The 19,255-nt window shown below is 40.5% G+C and overlaps 1 protein-coding gene and 1 long non-coding RNA gene across 3 annotated transcripts in view; one reads left to right on the top strand and one right to left on the bottom strand.

Moving 5' to 3' along the window:
• Positions 1-19,255, top strand: part of RIMBP2 (RIMS binding protein 2) — a 475,720-nt gene that overhangs the window by 272,388 nt on the left and 184,077 nt on the right. The window contains exon 1 of one of the 2 annotated variants that reach the window (XM_072600737.1): positions 5,726-5,814. The exons of the other annotated variant lie outside the window; for it this stretch is intronic. The gene's annotated coding sequence lies outside the window, so the exon portion shown is untranslated. Of the gene's footprint in view, positions 1-5,725; positions 5,815-19,255 lie in introns of those variants that run through there. 2 annotated transcript variants of the gene reach the window in all.
• Positions 481-7,183, bottom strand: LOC140499393 (uncharacterized). The gene is made up of 3 exons (XR_011965427.1): positions 6,553-7,183; positions 5,670-5,787; positions 481-694 (listed from the first exon to the last, which is right to left on the bottom strand). It is a non-coding gene; the product is annotated as an uncharacterized lncRNA (long non-coding RNA).

Below are 19,255 nucleotides of genomic sequence, written 5' to 3'. Positions count from 1 at the left end.
ACTGCATGTATTTACCTTCTTAGACCTCTCTCTTCTGGTTTTCTGTCTTGCTCCAGGCACAGTAATCAAATCAGGGCTAATATTGCTTCCAGAAAGGGCACATTAACAACTATCCTATGGATCACTTCACCATCCTGAGACTACACAGACCAAAATTCCCTTTCTTGACCAAAGCTCACCTGTATGTATTATCTTACCATATTAGAAGGTAATGTCTTTAAGGCCAGAGAGTGTCTCTGTATTTGTATCTCTGGTGACTGGCACGTAGTAGTTGCTAACTAAATACCTTTTTCATTCATTCATTCATTCATTCATTCATTCATTCATTCATTCATTCATTGTAAGAGAGAGGATGCTATTGATGCATCTAGATCTAGAATCTACCAGGCTCTATACCTTCTAAGGTATCATACAAATCCTCATCTCATCTTCTTACTTTGGCAACTGGGAAAGGAAGTAATCACTCAAAAAGAGGCAGAGTTGTTTGTTTGTTTTTTAAATTTTCTCCATGGTGCCTCAACAAGAGTTAAGTCTAAGCTGATCCTTTGCACCTCCTATTAGATTGGGAGGAGGCCATATTCCTTACCCAAGGTCTTTGACAGGAAGACAATATGCTGAAACATAGGGCTAAGAAGTGACCTTTCTTTTCCCTTGTTTGCAGGTGACCAGGCATCTGTGAGAGCATTCTTTGGACCTAGGTTAATAATAATAGTAATAACTGTAGTTAATATTCATATAGTACCTGGTACCAAGCCCTGTTCTAAGCACTTTGAGCCCTTGCTAAGGGTTGGATGGACTCTGATGTGTAGATCGGTGGGGCTCAGCAATCTACTTTCTCTCCCAATTCCTTCACTTGTTATAATCTCTCAATGCTCTCAGTTTGAATCATTTCCCATCTTGAATTTTCTCAGGGCAAAGAAACTCTGAATGATTTTAGCTTGCTCTTAGTATGAGAATCATCATCTGATTTGGAGAGAATTCAGTTTGATTTACTTTACAAACAACTATGTGTTAGGCTTTATGCTGGGTGCTGAGGATATTTTTGGACCATACCTAGGATGTCATTGGAGTAGGGTGCTCCTGTAGAGGAAAATCCCTCTACTAAAGCAGATCAGCACTTGCTGTGTAACATAGAATCTTTTTTTAGGTCATTGGGGTTAAGGAACTTGTCTAGGGTCACATAGCTAGTAAGTGTCTGTGGCTAGATTTGAACTCAAGTCCTCCTGACTCCAGCCCCATCTACCCACTGCACCACTTAGCTTCCTCTGCAACCTAGAATCTTAAGGAGTTGTTTTGGGATGCTGAAGATGCTCAGTGATTTGCCCAAGATGACATAGTCAGTCTGTTTCACAAGATGGAACTCAAGTCTAGGTCTTCCTCCCTTGAAGACCATCTCCATCCATCATGTCCCACTTCCTCTCTAAGGTTACAGATACAAAACCAAAAAGAAAACAATCTTTACCCCCCAAAAGCTTAGATTCTACTAGGAATAATGGGTATGCATAGAAATCATTTCAAAGTATATGATCAACCAAGCATTTCTTAAGCATCAGTTATGTGCCAAGACTGAGCTAGGTAGCAAGATAAAAGTATCACTGACCTCAAGGTGTTTTAATACACACAAAACACATGACAAAATAAACACAAGGCACTTAGGGAGGGAGAGGGAGAACACTAACCCTGGGGAAATCAGGAAGGACCTCCTGGAGGAGGAGCTACTTGAGGTGAGCCTTACAGGAAGCTAGCAGTTGGAAGAGGGTGAAGATAAAGAGAAACCTTCTAGGCTAGGGAGATCAGCTCACACAATGGAATAAGAGCAGGAGATAGGACCCCATGTATGGGGACAGGGGAACATCATCTCAGTGCTAGGGACTTTTTGGACTTATAGTGAGGAATTAATTAGTAAAGCTTGGAACATATGGCTAGAAACGTCCCTTTCAACTCCCAAATTCTGTGATTCTGCAAAGCAGGCCAGGGTGCTGAAATATACCAAGTAATGGGAAATAATGGGAAAGTGTTTATTAGATAAATCCTTTTATTAAGGGAATTTGTTCTGTGAAGTTTGGATTCAGTCAAAAAGGCCACACTTGAGGACCTAGAAGGCCACATGTGGTCTTGAGGCTACAGGTTCTCCACCCCTGGACTCTAGAAAGATGGGTTAAGAAAGCTGTTTCCCAATCAATATTTGCTATGTAGGTTTTGGGGCCCCTCCGGTGGGTGAAAATTCCAACCAATAAGTGTTTATTATATATCCATCCCTTGAGAGGTGCTGAGGGAATTCAATCATTGTTTATTAGGTGCTCATTGAAGGTAGTAGAGACAGTGTACCACAGTGAGTAGACAGTTTCAAAGCCAGGAAGATCTGAATTCAAGTCCTACCCTTGTACATGCCACCATGTGACCCTAGGCAAGTCGCCTAAATTTGCAATGTTCTAGGTAACTGTCTAAAGCTATATATTGTAGATGAGGTACTAAGCCTACATTGACAGAAGGCATTTCCTCATGATCAAGAGAAAGCCAGACAAAATACTCTGGGGAAAGTGTGGAGAAAGGGAAAATCCTTTCACTTGGGCAGGGGGCAAAGCAAGCTTCATGGAGAAAATTAACCTGGAGCAAAACTCTGGAGAAAGAAGATTTTTTTTCAGGTCAAGATAAGGAGTGAGGGTATACCAGGCAGGGATGGTGGGAGAGGGCAAGATGAGTCTAGGAAATATCCCAAAGTTCAGTTTGATTGAGATGGAGGTGTATGGGAAAAGACTAATATGAAATAAGACTGAAAAGATAGATGGGAGCCAGACTGTGGAAGATCTGATGTCATGGTAAGGAACATACATCTTATCCTTTAGGTGATAGGGAGTCACTGAAGATCTTTGAGGACAGAAGTAAAGTGGATTCTAGGCCTGGATTTTAGGAAGATGGCAAGGATGGATTAGAGAGGGAGAGAGACATGGACACCAATAGTCTGAGAGACATCAAATGAAATTTTGAACTAGGATGGTGGAATTATAAGTGGTGAGAAGCTGACAGAGATACTAAGGTTAAGTATAGGGAGAAAACCTGTGATTTCACTATAACATGGAATTCCTTGATGAAGAAACTCTATCTGCCTGTGTAGCTTGGCACTTCTTTTGCAGCTTACAGTCCCAGACTGTTGCTTAGATCACAGAGAGCTTAGGGGACTTGCCCAGGGTCACACAGCCAATACAGGTCAGAGAAAGGGACACAAACCCAGATTTTTCTGGCTCTGAGGTCATTTTCTATCTGAAGGAGTTAGATGAAGAAGAAATAAAGAAGTGTAATTCTCTTAATTCATTGAAAAGATGCTATGGGTATGGAATTGTTACACGGGTTGTCAGATATGGTCCATGTGTCTCTTGGTTTTGTTTAGCTATTTTTTCCCTTTGTTACAAGGGAAGCCTCACTGAAGGGGAGGAGGGAAGGAAGATGGATCCTGGAGTGATTGTGTTGTAAAAACAAAAAGGCATAAATAACCTTAATAAAAGAAAATGACTAGATAATGAAGGAAAAAAAAGAAATTTGTTCTGGATGGTATCTTCAGCCCCCTCTACCTTTTCATTCTTTCATCTTCCTGTTTTCCTACTGGCACAATTATATCGTGATCAATGACTCTTTCCTTCCTAAAAATAAACTGAGTGGTGACTGAGGAGGCTGGGGTAGGAATTAGATAATCCTGAAGTCACTTTAAAAATGTCAGATAACACTGTCAAGGAAAACAAACGGAAATGTTGATTGCTGGGCAGTCTAGGTTTATGAAACTCATGAAGCATGAAATGAGTCAAATAGCCATAACATTGTCAATAAGAAAGACATTTAGCAGCCTGGCACTGTTGGAGACAGCATAGGCAGAAACATAGTTCACTTCAATTTGGTCTCACAAATTCAATTTTCCCCATGCAGTCAACATCACGTAGCAGTGCAGCTGCTCGTCCAGATGCCTCGCTCTGGCTAGCGCCCCTCTGTAAGAAGGGGGAGAGAGAGAAACACTGACCTCTCAGTTACAGTAGACTGGATCCTCATTCTATAGTCAAGTGTTGGTTTTTTGTTTGTTAATATTTTTAAAAATTGGGTCTCCCCGTGTCATCCAGGTTGGAAGTATAAGCAATACTCGTGGGCCTGCATGGGCGTGGGAGCTTTAACCTGCTTAATTACTGACCTGGAGCAGTATGCTTCTCCTCAGACATCCTGGTCCCCCTTCCCACAAATCAACAAGTTAATGCCAAAGCTAGTGCGGTCAACCAATTGGCATGGGTCATCATGGGTCAGGAGCTCAAGAGATCCAGCAGCCTCAGCCTCCCTGGTAGCTGGGATTATAGATAGTCATCATGCTTGACCTGGCTTCAAGTATTTGAAATGATGTCTTATGGAAAGAGGAACTGGATTCATTCTGCTTGGTCTTAGGAGACCAGACTCTAAGAGGAATAAGTAGAAGCAATTGCTGAGAAGCAGATTCAGTTATTAATCCACCTACAAAATGGAGTGGAATGGGCTGCCCCTCACAGGTGGTCTTCAAGACAAAACTGGTTGATGCACTCATTGGGTATGTTGTAAAGAGGACTCTTTTTAAGAAAAATTTGGACTACAGGTCTCTTCCCCCTCTAGGATTCTGTGACTGTAAGATCTATGGGCTTTAGAGGACCTCTAACCTCAATGTGAGTCAGCAATGTAGTGTGTCAAGAAAGCGAAGGTAAGTTTGGACCTTACTGAGAGGCATGGTTTCTGGCAATGAGGAGATGATTGTACATCGAATGATGCTCTCAAGTACTCAGACTTCATCAGGAGCAGCATATGAGATTCTAAGTGGCATATTTGAGGAAAGGAAATGGTAAACTGAAGAGTGTCCAGAGGAAGGCAAACAATATGGTGAAGGGCTGAGGATGAAGGACCTGGGGATATTTAGCTTGGAGAAGGGAAGACTTGGAAAGTAGATCTTGGAGGAGGGTCACATGGTAACTGTCAACAAGTGATGCCACTTTGGTAAATTTGGGCAATTTATTTAGCTTCCCCAGGTCCCAGTTTCATTATCTATAAAATGAGAGAATTAAATGAGCTCTAAGGGGCCTGGAAGCTTGAAGGATTGTCACATGAAAGAGGAATTAGGCATATTCTGCTTGACTCCAGAGGACAAAATTTGGACCATTGAGTAGAAACTGAAAAGAAGGATATTTCATCGATTAGGGAGAAAATAACCTTCCTAACCATCAGGCAGTCAGTCAGTAAACATTAATTAAGCTCCTTCTATGTTCTAGGCACTGTTCTAAGTGCTGGGAGTTTTTTTTAAAAAGGGTCCTTGTCCTCAATGCTCTTACAGTCTAATAGGGCAGACAACACAGAGAAGGAAACCAAAAGAAGGAGGGAGGTGCCCAGTCCAGGGGCACGATGGCAGTGTTCAGAGGGATGAATCCAGGTAGGAAATATCTGAGTAGCATGAGCTGTCTCTGAAGAGAGTGAGTTCCCCTTCATTGAGGATCTTCAAATGGAGGCCAAATGAAGACTTGTTGGGCATGTTGAGGAAGGTGTTTTTGTTCTGAGATGGGTTGGACTAGAGGTCCTTTCCATCTCTGAGATTCTGTGATTCCTCCATCTTCTAGACTTCAGACTGAATCATCCTCTGTTGCCCGGGCTCTCCTTTGTTCTCCTCACCCCCTCACCTTTGTTTCCCATGATGCCTAGTTCTATTCCATTCTTGTACTCCATGTTGACTTCCTCCTGCTCCACTGCATTGATCTCCTTCCCTCTCTGCAAGCCTGGGTTGCTCAGATGGAGGTGCTGTTGGCAAGTGATTAAAATACTGGAGTAAGAGGTTCAGTTCTTGACTGCATGATGGAAAAAATGAGAGGGGGAGGGAAAAGGAGAGGAGAAGGGAGGGAGAGAGAGAAAGAGAAGGGGAGGAGGAGAGAGAAAGAGAAGGGGAGGAGGAGAGAGAGCCAGAGATAGAGAGGGGAGGGAGGGAGGAAGGAAGAAATCACTAAAGGTCGTGTTTTGTTGTTCACAGACAGAGGAATATCACAGAATCTCAGCTGAGGAAAGGATCTTAGAGGCTACTAGTCCAACCTAAACCCTTGACAACATCCCCAACAAATGACCACTTAGGTTTTACTACAATATTCTCTCTCTCTCCCCCTCTCTCTCTCCCTCTTTCCCTCTCTCTCTCCCTCTCTTTCCCTCTCTCTCCCTATCTCTCTCCCTCTCTCTTCCTCTCCCCTTTCTTTCCCTCTCCTCTTTCTTTCCCTCTCCCCTCTCTTTCCCTCTCCCTCTCTCTCTCTTTCCTTCTTCCCCCTCTCTTCCTTTCCCTCTCTTTCTGACTCTGGCTTTTTCTATCTATCTCTCTGTCTCTTTCTATCTATCTCTCTGTCTGTGTCTGTTTCCTTCTAAGGCTGCCCCTTCCACTTTTAGACAGCTCTAATTCTGTTTCTTTCCTGATCAACCAGTTGACAAGCATTTATTAATCACTTAACATGTGTCACACACTGTGCTAAGTGCTAGAGACACAAAGAAAGTCAAGAACACAGTCCCTTCCTTCAAAGAACTCACATTGTGATGGAGGAGACAATATCAAAACAACTATGTAAATCCATGATATGTACAGTGTGAATGGGATGTAATCTCAGAAGGAAAACAGTAGCATTGGGAGGTAGGAAAGGGGCCAGACTATGAAAGGCCTCCTGTAGGAGGCGGAATTTGAAGGAAGCCAAAGAGGCTAAGAGGCACAGGAGAGGAGGGACAGGGCATGCCAGGTATGGGGCAGAGTCTGGGATACAGAGACAGAAGATGGAGTGTGTTGTTTGAGAAACCCCAAGACACCCTGTGTCATTGGATACTAGAGTGATAGAGGGGAGTGACATGTGAGAAGGCTGGAATGGTAGGAGGGAATGAGGTCATAAAAGGCCTTAAATGCCAAACTGTGGATTTTCTGTTTGATCCCAGAGGTAATAAGGAATCATTGGAGCTGATTAAGTAAGGGAGTGACATGGTCAGACACACTTTAGGAAGACCACTTTGTCAGCTAAGTGGAAGATGGATCAGAGTGGATGAAGGCCAAGTCTGCCTATTAGCACTTTGACTCACTTTTTCTAGCTTTCCTTTCTAGGGCCAAACAATCCATGATCTCTCTTCCCCATTGGAACTTTTCAAATATTTGAAGACTGCTGTGTCATGTGACAACTCCTCCCCCACCCCAGCCATCTTCTTCAGGCAAATTACTTTAAATTCCTTTAACCAAACCTCATAAAAGCAGGAACTCAAGGTCATGAATTTTGATCTTAGCCCTCCTTCCTTTATAAAGACATGGAGCCCTATTCATTTATGCATCTGTATTTTTTCCCCTTGGCATTGATCAAATAAAATGCCTTCAAAGAGGCAGAATACTGAAGTGGGAACAAGATAAGACTTGGAGTCAGGAATAACCTGGGGTCTTTAGGCAGAAGATGAAAGAGCACTTTTAGTATTTTATAGAAGGAATTCTTTTTCCAGTACAGGAATAAAAAAGTTTTGTGGTCCCTCCCAACTCAGATTTTGTGATTCTGAACTGAAATATCTCTAATAAGTCTGATATCTCTTACATCTGATAAATACCAGCTCTATGACCATGACATCTGATAAATACCAGCTCTATGACCATGACCAAGTGTCAGGACCCTCATCCAGCACTGGAGCCATTGACAACTTTAGTATCTCTCATATCACCAATCTTCACTGATTAAAAGTACTACCACCCTGGGAGTTCCATATGCTGATGAAACTACTGGTCCAATCTAAAACAAAAGCCTAACCCCATTGTCCAGCACATGGGTTTTAGGTCCCATCATGAATCTATGACAGAGCTAGGAACCAAACCCAGGTCTCCTGTAGAGTGATTCCTGGTTCTGGATTGAGAGGACCTGGGCTCAAATCTCACATCTTATACTTGCTCTCTATGTGAACTGGGTGACATCATTTAACCATTTTGCATCATGAGCACATCTCTATGATTGATCCAGCTCAGGTAGAGATGGGTTGCATTAGTGGAGGTAATTCCCACATCCTGGAAGTCACAGAAAAATAATTTTCCTAGGCCTTAATTTCTTCATCTATAAAATGAGAGGGTTGGACCAGATAGAATCTGAGCTCTATTATCCTATCATCCCATAGAAAGTAAAGATTCACTTTTCTTCCCTGGTTAGATCAATGATAACAGGTATCCATTCTCCCTTCCACCTTTCATGAAGTCTTTACAGTAAACCCTCACCTTCCCTTCATCCATAACAACAAGAAAAGCAACAAGAACATTCATATAGCGCCTACTATGTGCTAAGTGTTTTACAAGTATTATCCTGTTTGAGCCTCACAATCACTCTGGGAGGGTAGGTGCTGTTATCATCCCCATTTACAGATGACAAAACTGAAGCAAACAGAGGTTAAGTGACTGGCCCAGAGTTATACAGGTAGTATATGAGGCCATATTTGAACACAGATGTTCCTGACTCCAGGCGCTGCATTCTATCTGCTGTGCCACCTACAAGAGAGTCCAACCTCTTTGAATCCCTCCCCAAGAGTTCTTAACTTGTTGTCTGTGAATTTGTTTTTAAAAATATTTTGATAACTGCATTTTAATATAATTGGTTTCGTTTGTAATTCTATGTATTTTATTTTCTTATTGTTGAGCTATTTATGTCACGTCCAACTCTGCATTTGGGGTTTTCTTGGCAAAGGTGACTAGAGTGGTTTGCTATTTCCTTCTCCAGCTCATTTTACAGATGTGGAAGCTGAGGCAAACAGAGTTAAGTGACTTGTCCAAGGTGACACAGCTTGTAGATGTCTGAGGTCAGATTTGAACCCAGGTTTTCCTGACTCTAGACCCTTTGCTCTACCCACTGAGCCACCTATCTGTCCCTTATAGTTTAATGTCCCTAAATTTGCTACATATTTATTATGTGTATGTTTTACATATACTTACCTTTCAATATGCTGTTTCCTCTGATAAATTGTAAACTTCTTGAGGGCAGGGACAGTTTATATTTTGTCTTCTATCCCCAGCCCTTATCATGACACCTAGCATATGACAGGTACATGATGGGAGAATGAATAAATAACAGTGGTGCAGCTGGTTTCTAGAACACAGTCAAGGGCCCTTACCCTGACAACTCTTTTGCTGTCTCCCATTAATGGCCCACATCCTGGAGGAATGAATCATGTCCTAAGTGTTAGTCCCAGAAGAGTACCTTTTTGGAATCACCAGATGACTGCTTAGTGAAGGATTCTGAAAGGGTTATGCTATGTGACATTCATTCCATGGTTCTGTGATTTGGGGGAGTGGGGTAGAGTTGGGATTGGTCTGGAAGTTGTGTCTGATAGTCATATTCTGCTTGTCACAGGATTTCCTCTATGCAAACCTGAATGGCAGCTGATGGACACACCATCGTTGCTTATCTAATTCTTTGAGATTGGAAGGCTCAATCTTGAGATTGTTCCCCTCCTCCTCCCCCCAACTTTCATGGTTTCCTTTTCCACTCTGTGGATTAGAAATGTTGGCAGCATCCAGGGATTATGCAGATCTGTGATCAACATTCATTTCAACCTCAAGGAAGCTTTAGAAAATGGAGACTTATGGGCATGATGTTTCTAAACAGAATCTGTGGTTGGTGGACTCAGAGTTGTGCAGTATGCTCTATGTGTATCCTGATGTTTCTCTGCCTGCTGAAGTCACATTCCAGGCTGGGGATGACAGAGTAGGAAATATGCTTAGGGAAGATGGAGAACTATTTTATTTTGCTTTGAATATGAAATCATACGATCATACATTTAAAGTTAGGAGGGGCTTATGATTCATCTAGTCCAACCTCCTCATTTTACAGATAGGGAAACTGAGGCTCTGAGAGGTGAAGTGGCTTGCCCAAGATCACACAGGGAGTAAGTGACAGAGTTAGCATTCGGACCCAAGTCCTCTGACTTAAGAGTCAATAATCTTTCTCATGCCCTCTCCTTTACCACCTGGCTTCCTAGATGGACAGCGACCTGGGTCAGGGTGGAGTGTTCTAATGCTGAAAATTTTGTTTTATTCAAGCATGAACATGCACACACATACACACACACTGTTATCATTATTTACGCAAGTACAGTTAACAAAACTAACCCTGGTTCTACCCTCTTATCATCATCTCTACTGCTCAATGGAGAAAGAACATAAATTCAGAGTAAAGTCCACACTGTATTCAATCTCCCTTACCAATAGTGGCTACTATTTCAATAATAAGGAGTATGTTACAGGAGAAAGAACTTTGGGCTTGGAGTAAGGAAGATATGGTTTTGTATCTCTTCTCTGACTAGCTGTGTGATCTTAGGCAAGTCACAACCTCTCTGTGCTCTAATTTCCATGTTTACAGAATGGGGATAATAATACCTTGCCAGGCTCAAAGGAGGTTATGCGTGACAAGCCCTTTGCAAACATTAAAGTAATAATTATATTAGTAACAATAAGAGCTAACATTTGAATCACATTTTAAGATTTACAAAGTGTTTTATAAACATTATTTCATTTTATCCTTACAAACAACCTGGGAGGCAGGTGCTTTTATTATCTACATTTTACAGAGAAGGAAACTGAGGTAGACAAAAGTGAAATGACTTGCCCAGCATTATACAGCTGGTATCTGAGGTTTAATTTGAACTCAAGTGATCCTGTCTCCAGGCCCAACTCTCTATTCACTGAACCACCTAGCAGCCTTTATGTAAATGTTAACTCTTAATGTTGGTCCATGCTTACCTGTATTTCTGAGCTGGCTCTCAAGCCCTAGACCTAGGCAGCATAATGCCAAGAGCCTTGGACCTGGAGTCAGGAAGACCTGAGTTCAAATCTAGTTTGAGATACTTAGAAGCTATGTGACCCTGGACAAGTCTCTTTATTTCTGTCTACCTCAGTTCCTCATCTATAAAAGTGAATAATGACACTTACCTCCCGTAGATGTTGTGAAGGGCAAATGAGGTAGTATTTGTAGTGTTTTGCAAATGTTCAAGTAGTAAATAAGTTTTAGTTAATATCATAATCATCGCCATCATTGCCATCGTCATCAGCATTGTGGTGACGATAGTGGTGTTATATCATGTTGGTCAAATATCTCACACTCCTTAGAAACAAGAGTCTCAAATGGGAAGGAAGGATGGTTTGGTCAGACTTTCAAGGTTAAATGAGTTGAAGGAAACCAAAGCTTTGTCAAGGCAGGAGTGCTTTGCCTGAATAGAACAGGCATACAGCTGTGCTAGAGGACAAACAGTTCAAGAGTGAGTCATTCCACAGCTTTGCTCACTAGCTAGCCCTTGTGTGTCTTCCCTTATTTCTGTGAATGGAAAACATTGCGAAAGCAGCTCATGTGTCACTGAAAACTAGTGGGGGCTGAAAGCTGTCTTCAAGTATTGGAAAAGCTACCTGGTCAAAGAGACTCAGCATCATTGTGGTTGGCTCCATAGGGCAGTACTAGCATCAGCATAGGACGTTGCAAATTAGACTTGATATCTGGGAAAACTTCCTAAAGGTGATGGGTTACTCCCTCGTTGGAGGTCATCAGACCTACAGCACAGGTGGCACTATATGGGAGAATTCCTGTCCAGGTGTGAGTTGGAGGTCTTCCCCAGCTCTGAGATTCATGGGAGAAAGGGAATTATTGTCACCAGTAGCTGTCAAAAAGAGGAAGTGATATGAGAACACTCACCTGGCATCCATCTGTTTTCCTGGCATGGAACAAATTTGAGCAAATGATAGCTAGATTCTAGAAGCTCTCTAAGTGAAGGAGATAAATAATCAAGGGGAAAAAGAGCCATCTAAGATGTAGTAAATTGAAATGACACTAAACTAGGAGTCAGGAGACATGGGTTCTAGTCTTAGTTTGGCCATTTGTTTGCTGAGTGACCCTGAGCAGGTAACTTCACTGCTCTGGGCTTGGTTACCTTATCTGTAAAATGAGCGAGCTATAATAATAGTCATTAGTGGTAGTATATTAGTAGCATTTATATAGCGCTTTTAAGGTTTGCAAAGTACTATATGTTATCTTATTTGGTTACATAGTTATTCCTGTATAAGGGATTCAAGTAGTGGTTGAATTAGCTGGTCTTGGAGGCCTTTTTCAACCCTTACTTTTGGTTGCTCTGTGATAACCTAAGGCCCCTTTCCTTTCAAATCTTTTATTTTCAGAGCATATCTATTTCTCACAGTAGCTCTCTCTCCACTCCCAATAGAGTCATTCTTTATAATGAAGAATAAAAAAGATGAAACAAATGGAAATAAGTTTAGCAAAGCTTTTCTACATATTGAAAAATATGAAGCCATAAGCAGTGTCCCATAGTCCCTCACCTCTACGAAGGAAGTTGCCTTCTGATGCTTTAATTTGGGGCCAAACTGTGGACATTTCACAGCATTCAGTTTCAGTTGTTTTGTTGTACTTTTTACATTTGTGTCGTTTTACTCATTGTTATGATAGTTTTTGTTCTGTTTTCTTTTGCTCTGCCTTAGTTCCCTTAAGTCTTCCCATGTTTGTTTTTATTATTCATATTCATCTTTTCTTACAACACAGTAATATTCTGTTATACTTATGGGTCATAATTTGTTTAGCTATTTCCCAGTCAATGGGCATCTATTTGTTTCTAGTTCTTGGCTATTTGAAAAAGTGATACTATAAATATTTGAGGGGTATCTGGAACATTTCTCAGATTAGCCAAGGGAGCTGAACAAGAGATCAGACGTTGGAATCAACTAATCAATAAGCATATATAAAACACCTACTATGTGCCGGGTATTGTACTATAGTGAATAGCTGACCTTGAAGCCAGGAGAACCTGGGAGCAAATCCAATTTATGACATGTGACCCTCAGCAAATCACTTAACAACTGAGTGGTCCAGGCAACTCCCTATTGTTACATATGGCAGAGAAAGGGCTAAACTGCTTTTGTAGACAATCATACCCACCCTATCCCTTATGTGGAAGTCCCCTAAAGCAGTGAAATCTTAGCCCTTGTTTCTGTCTTCTATCTGGATGTGCAAGGTGCTGGAGATAGAAAACATAAATAAAATCAACCCCTGACTTTAAGGAGCTTATATTCTACAGGGGAGACAGCATGCACATATAACTATATATACAATGTATGCATAATAAACATAAGAAAATTTGGGCAGGGGGTGACAATGGAGAGATAAGTAATGTCCAACTTCAGCTTCTTAGAGAAAGTAATTTGACTCTTGTAGTATTTCTGAAAATTCGTACTGTTTGTTGAAATTATCCTGAATCCATCCTTTCCATAATGTTCCTTAGCAAACCCTGAGTGCTCCTGGCTTCTCACTTTATGCTGGTTCCATTATATTAACGAGGTTGGATTATTTTAGTGTGGTTTTCAACTCTTTAGCCATGATACTGTTCTGCTTCTTAGCAAGCTGGAAGCTTTTATCTCTGCTTCTCTGCTATGCCTCAGTTTTTTTTTTAATTTTTTGATAACAACTGGAGAGTAGACAGATTATTTTTAGTGGCTGCTTTCATACAATTGCCTTTGCTAAAAATAAGGAAAATGAATTTTGACAGGAGAGGTCACTGGCATGCTCAATGGTACACTTGTTCATCAATTACTCATTTACTTTGGGGTCTGACCTGGGAGAAAAAGCCTGAAAGTTTCTATTGAAGAGTTTTGAACAGTAGAAGGGAGAAGAGGACAATGTATATCTCTTTTTGCCTTTATGTCTTTCTGGGGGAAATGTGGGTCTGGTCACGAATCATGCTAGAATGTAGAAAAAAGAGTTGTAGGAACAGTTTTCCTAGAAGCTCACGGAGTAAGTTGTTGTTGCTAATATCTTTTATTTTTATATCACCTTCGTTTATATTTATTTAACCTTCCTGTGCTTCTGGCCCAATGAGTCATCCCAGGTAACCAAGAATAGGAAAGAAAGGAGTGTGGAATTGAGGCATTATTAAATAACAACCATTGATTATGCATTTACTATGTTCCAGGCACTATGCTAAGACTAGAACATTATGCAATATTCTGTACTTGGTCCCCCACTTCTACAAAGAAGAGAGTTGAATATTTTCAGCTTTTCTTTGGGACAAAGCTTATAGTGTTAGTTACAGGAGTCTCTTTTGTTATGGTCAGTTACAGTGTTTGGGGTTTTTTTTATTGCTATTTGGTTGTGTTATTGTCTATGACAGCGTTCAACTTTGTTATTGTCACCATCCAGGTTTGTTATTGTCAGTTACAATGTTTGGTTTTGTTACTGTTATTCATTTGTGTTATTGTCAGTTACACTGTTTGGCTCTGTTATTGTCAGTTACACTTGGCTGTGTTATGGTCAGTTTCACTTGGCTATGTTATTGTCTGTTACACTTGGCTGTGTTATTGTCAGTTTCACCTGGCTGTGTTATTGTCAGTCACCGTGTTTGGTTTTGTCATTCTAAGGGTATTATTGTTAGAGTATTCAGCTGTAGTGTTGTCAGTCACACTATTCAGTTGTGTTATTTTCAGTAACACTGTTTCATTTGTCTATCATCAGTTACACTTTTTGATTTTATTATCGTGTGTTTGTTCTTTCCATTAGAAAGTAAGTTTCTTGAGGGAAGGGACTGTGTATATTTTTGTCTTTTTTCCCCTTTGTCATCCTTAACACTTATCCCAGGGCCTGGCACATAGCAGGCACTTAATGAATTCTTGAAATTGTTCACATTTACATAGTTTGCACACATTATCTTATTTGTTTGGCTTAGCTCCAGAGGTCAAGACTAAGAACAATGGGTAGAAATTATAGAGTCAAGTTAAGATTGGAAAGATTTTACACAAACAAAGCCAATGCAATCAAGATCAGGAAGGAAGCAGAAAACTGGGAAAGAATTGTTACAAGTGTTCTCTGTGATAAAGGCCTCATTTCTAAAATATATAGAGAACTGAGTCAAATTTTACAAAAATACAAGTCATTCCCCAATTGATAAATGGTCAAAGGATATGAAGTTTTCAGAGGAAGAAATTAAAGCTATCTACAGTCACATGAAAAAATGCTCTAAATTACTATTGATTAGAGAAACGCAAATCAAAATAACTTTGAGGTACCCCATCATAGCTATCAAATTGGCTAACATGACAAAACCGGAAAATGATAAATGTTGAAGAGGATGTGGGAGATTTGGAATACTAATTCATTGTTGGTGGAACTGTGAGCTGATCCAACCATTCTGGAAAGCAATTTGGAACTATGGCCAAAGGGTTATAAAAATATACATACCCTTTGACCTAGCGATATAGCTTCTAGGGCTGTATCCCAAAGAGATCATAAAGATGGGAATAGGACCCACATGTAAAAAGTATTTATAGCAGCTCTTTTTGTGGTGGCCAAGATCTGAAAATCGAGAGGATGCCCATCAATTGGGGGATGGCTGAACAAGTTGTGGTATAAAAATGTAATACAATACTATTGTACTATAAGTAATGATGAACAGGTGGACTTCAGAAAAACCTGGAAAGATTTATATGAACTGATGATGTTGAATGAAGTGAGCAGAGGCAGGGGAGCATTATACACAGTAATAGCTACAGTGTGTGAGGGCTGTTTCTGATAGACTTAGCCCTTCACAGCAATGCAAGGACCTAAAACATTTCCAAAGAACTCACGATGCAAAATCCATCCACATCTAGAGAAAGAAAAATCAAGTCGGAATGCAGAATGAAGCAGATTATTTTCTCCTTTGTTATGTTTTGTTTTCTTTTTCTCATGATTTCTCCAATTCGTTTTAATTCTTCTATGCAACATGACTAATGTGAAAATGTGTTTAATAGGAATGTATGTGTAGAGCTCATGTAAGATTGCATGTTGCCTCGGGGAGGCAGTGGGAGGGAGGGGGAGAGAATTTGGAACTTATGGCACTGACTGTTGAAATCTGAAAACAAATAAGTTAATAAATTTTGTGGAGAAAAGAGTCAAGTTAAGGCTTCTGTTAAGGGCAAACTTCCTAACAATTGGAATGGCTTGCCTCGAGATGGAGTGAATTCTCCCTTACTAGAGGTCTATAGGCACAGGCTAGATGACTACATATTGAATATGGTATAGAAAAGGTTTTTATTCAGTTTTACATTGGATCAGATGACTTCTGATGCACACTAGTACAATGATAGTATGGTGGACTTGATGTCAGATGACATTGGTTTAAATCCTGCATGACATTTACCAGCTGTGCATCCATGGGTTCTCCTGAATTTTAATTTCCTCCTCTGGAAAATAACGGAGTTGGATTCAGGAACGTCTCAGCTTTCTTTCAGATTGAAATCTTTGATAAGCTTCTGGTGCCCTTTCAACCCTGAGATTCTATGAATGTACTTTCCCTTCCCCTTGTCCAATGGGACCAGAGAGCTGGGTAGTGAGCACTCCTTTCTGGGCTCTGTGCTTGCTGGCCATTTGTTAAATGGTCTCGGTGCCCACAATGCTGGTCCTCTGCTGAGTGTGCTCTATCAAGCCAATCTGGGCTCAAGCTGGCTCTGTTGGCGTTGCTCAGCAGCTGATTAGTAATACTCCTGACTCACTCCCAAATTGATACTAATCCTGTAAAATCTATTTTGCTACTTTTAAAAATACATTTGCTTATTATATTCACAGCTGTTCAGCAGCATAACCAAGAGGCAGAGACTGTACTATGGACAGGGGAGTGTAACAAAGGGGTTCAGTGAAGGGAGCACAGATGCACTGAGTTCTCAGCTCGGGGTGAGGGAGGGCGGCAGAGTTATCTAGTGGAAAAAATATTAAATCTCGAGATAATAGCTCTGGACTTGAATTGCAGCACTGCTACTTACTAGCTATGTGACCTCTCTGGGCCTTGTATGTAGCAAAGGTAAAGATCATCTCTAACGCATATGAAATGAAGGAGTTGGATTCCACAGAGTTAGAAAGAGTTAGAAGAAGCCTCAGTGGCCATCTAGTCTAACCTGTACATATATAAGAATCCTTTATATATCATAGCTGACAAGTGGTCATTACTCTAATGAGGAAGGAAGCTTTTCATGAGAAGGAGGGAAGGAAAGCAATACATATTAAGTGTCTACTATAAATGTTTTACAAATATTATCTCATTTTATCTTCAAACAATCCATGGGAGGGGGTAATGCTGTTATTCTCCCCATTTTACAAATGAGGAAACTGAAGCAAACAGTGACTTGACCAGGGTCACACAGCTAGTAAGTGACTGAGTAAAGCCTAGCCATGTAAGACCAATCCTCTTCTTCATGGTAGCCTTTCAAATAGTTGAAGACAGCTTTCTTATACTTCCTAAGCCTTCTCCTCTCTAAGCTAAATACCCTGGTTCCTTCTTCTGATGCTCACAGGGTCTGAACATGAATCCAGATCTCTCTATCTCCAGCAAGCCAAGCTATCTGTAGGAAAAGAGTATACCATTGAGAAGATAATGACAACTTCATAGTAGTACAAGTATCCATCAGGGAGAGAATAGTTTCACTTTCCTAGCTAGACACCAATAAAACACAAATGTATTGTCTGGGCCAGCCCTCTATATCACAAGGAGAACATCTCTTGAGAAGCAAAGTGACTTAATAATAACAGCAGGGCTTTAAGATTTATCATGGTGATTTGTGTGTTTCAGTTGTGTCCAACTTTTTGTGAGACCTTTTGGGGTTTTCTTCGCAAAGATACTGGAGTGTTTGCTGTTTCCTTCTCCAGCTCATTTTATAGATGAGGAAACTGAGACAAACAGGGTGAAGTGACTTGTTTAGGATCACATGATAAGTGAAGCTCGATTTAAACTCAGGTCTTCCTGACTCCGAGTCTGGCATTCTATCTATTGTGCCACCTAGTTGCCCTGTGGATCTCAATTTTACAGATACCCAAACTGGCAAATAACCCTAACTGGTTAAATGATTTACCAATGGTCATATAGTTAAAAAAAAAAAACAGCTGAGGCAAGATTTGAACTCAGGCCTTCTTGACATCAAGTCTAACATTCTATCAACTAAACTACCTAGCTTCCTCATAGATAGCATATTTGGATTTGGAATTAGAGGGACCCAAGTTTGATTCTGACCTCAGACCAAGTGGGTGATTATATAATGAAGGAACAGATATTAGTGCTTAGCTAAACATCTAGAGTGGGTTCTTAATATGTGTTTATTGACTGATTATTAAACACTTATGATGTACCAAATGCTCTGTTAAGTTCTAGAAATACAAACAGAAAAGTAAGACAGTGTATTCACAAGGAATTCATACTCTAATTGGAAATATACTATAAATTCCTCCATTCTCAAAGAGTCCTTGAGGGAAAGGACTATTTCACCTTCTATCTTCAAATCCCTGGTACCTGTTATGGTGTCTGGCATATATAGGTGCTAAATAAGTGACTGAAATTGTAAGCAAGTTAAAGTCCCAGAGCTTCAATTTCTTCATCTATAATGAAGAATCTCTTAAGGCTTAAACTGTCTCCTTCCCAGACTTATTATGAGAGGACACTTTCCCTTCTCTAGAAGTGCTCTAGAAATGCAGGTGGTTATGATCATTACATACGCACACCCAGGGAAAATTCCATAGCTCCAAAGGTGCTTTCTAGAGTTACCCAAGGGACCGAGGTATTAGCATTAATCAACTTCCTGAGAGGGTTGGTCAGCAGACTCCATGGAAAAGGCTTTGCCTGTTCAGGCTTTCCCAGAGGAGCTCTGCTTGGTCTTCAATTCATTATGAGCCCACTCAATAAAGAAAACTCCTTGAGGACTGGACTCTTTCAATAAATTTCTTAATTGTTTTGAGCTGCCTTTGATATCAAAGAGGATTTAGTGTTCAGTGGAAATGGCAAGTATACTAAGGTGGAGTTCCTTGGGGAAGCCTTTCGGAGAACAATATTGGATGGGTTATGCTGAGTGTTGTCTCTTTATGGTGGAGATTTCTATTCATTAAGTATCTATGAAAGGCTGAATAGCTAGTGGATCTAATGCTGGATTTGGAGTCAGAAGGATCTGAGTACATGGCATCAGCCATGTCAGCATGAACAAATTATTTAATTTTTCAGTGTCTCAATTTCATTCATTAAATGAGGGAGATTGAACTCATTGACTTTCTCCCCAAAATTTATTAATTTATTTGTTTTCATTTTCAACAATCACTTCCATAAGTACCAAATTTTCTCCCTCTCCCTCCCCAAGATGCAATCTTATAAGGGTTCTACACATACATTCCTATGAAACACATTTTCACATTAGTCATATCGCATAGAAGAATTAAAACAAATGGGAGAAACCATG

This window comes from Notamacropus eugenii, chromosome 4 (genome assembly GCF_028372415.1).
Source record: "Notamacropus eugenii isolate mMacEug1 chromosome 4, mMacEug1.pri_v2, whole genome shotgun sequence".
Classification (NCBI taxonomy): domain Eukaryota; kingdom Metazoa; phylum Chordata; class Mammalia; order Diprotodontia; family Macropodidae; genus Notamacropus; species Notamacropus eugenii.
This window is presented reverse-complemented; position numbering and strand designations above follow the sequence as displayed.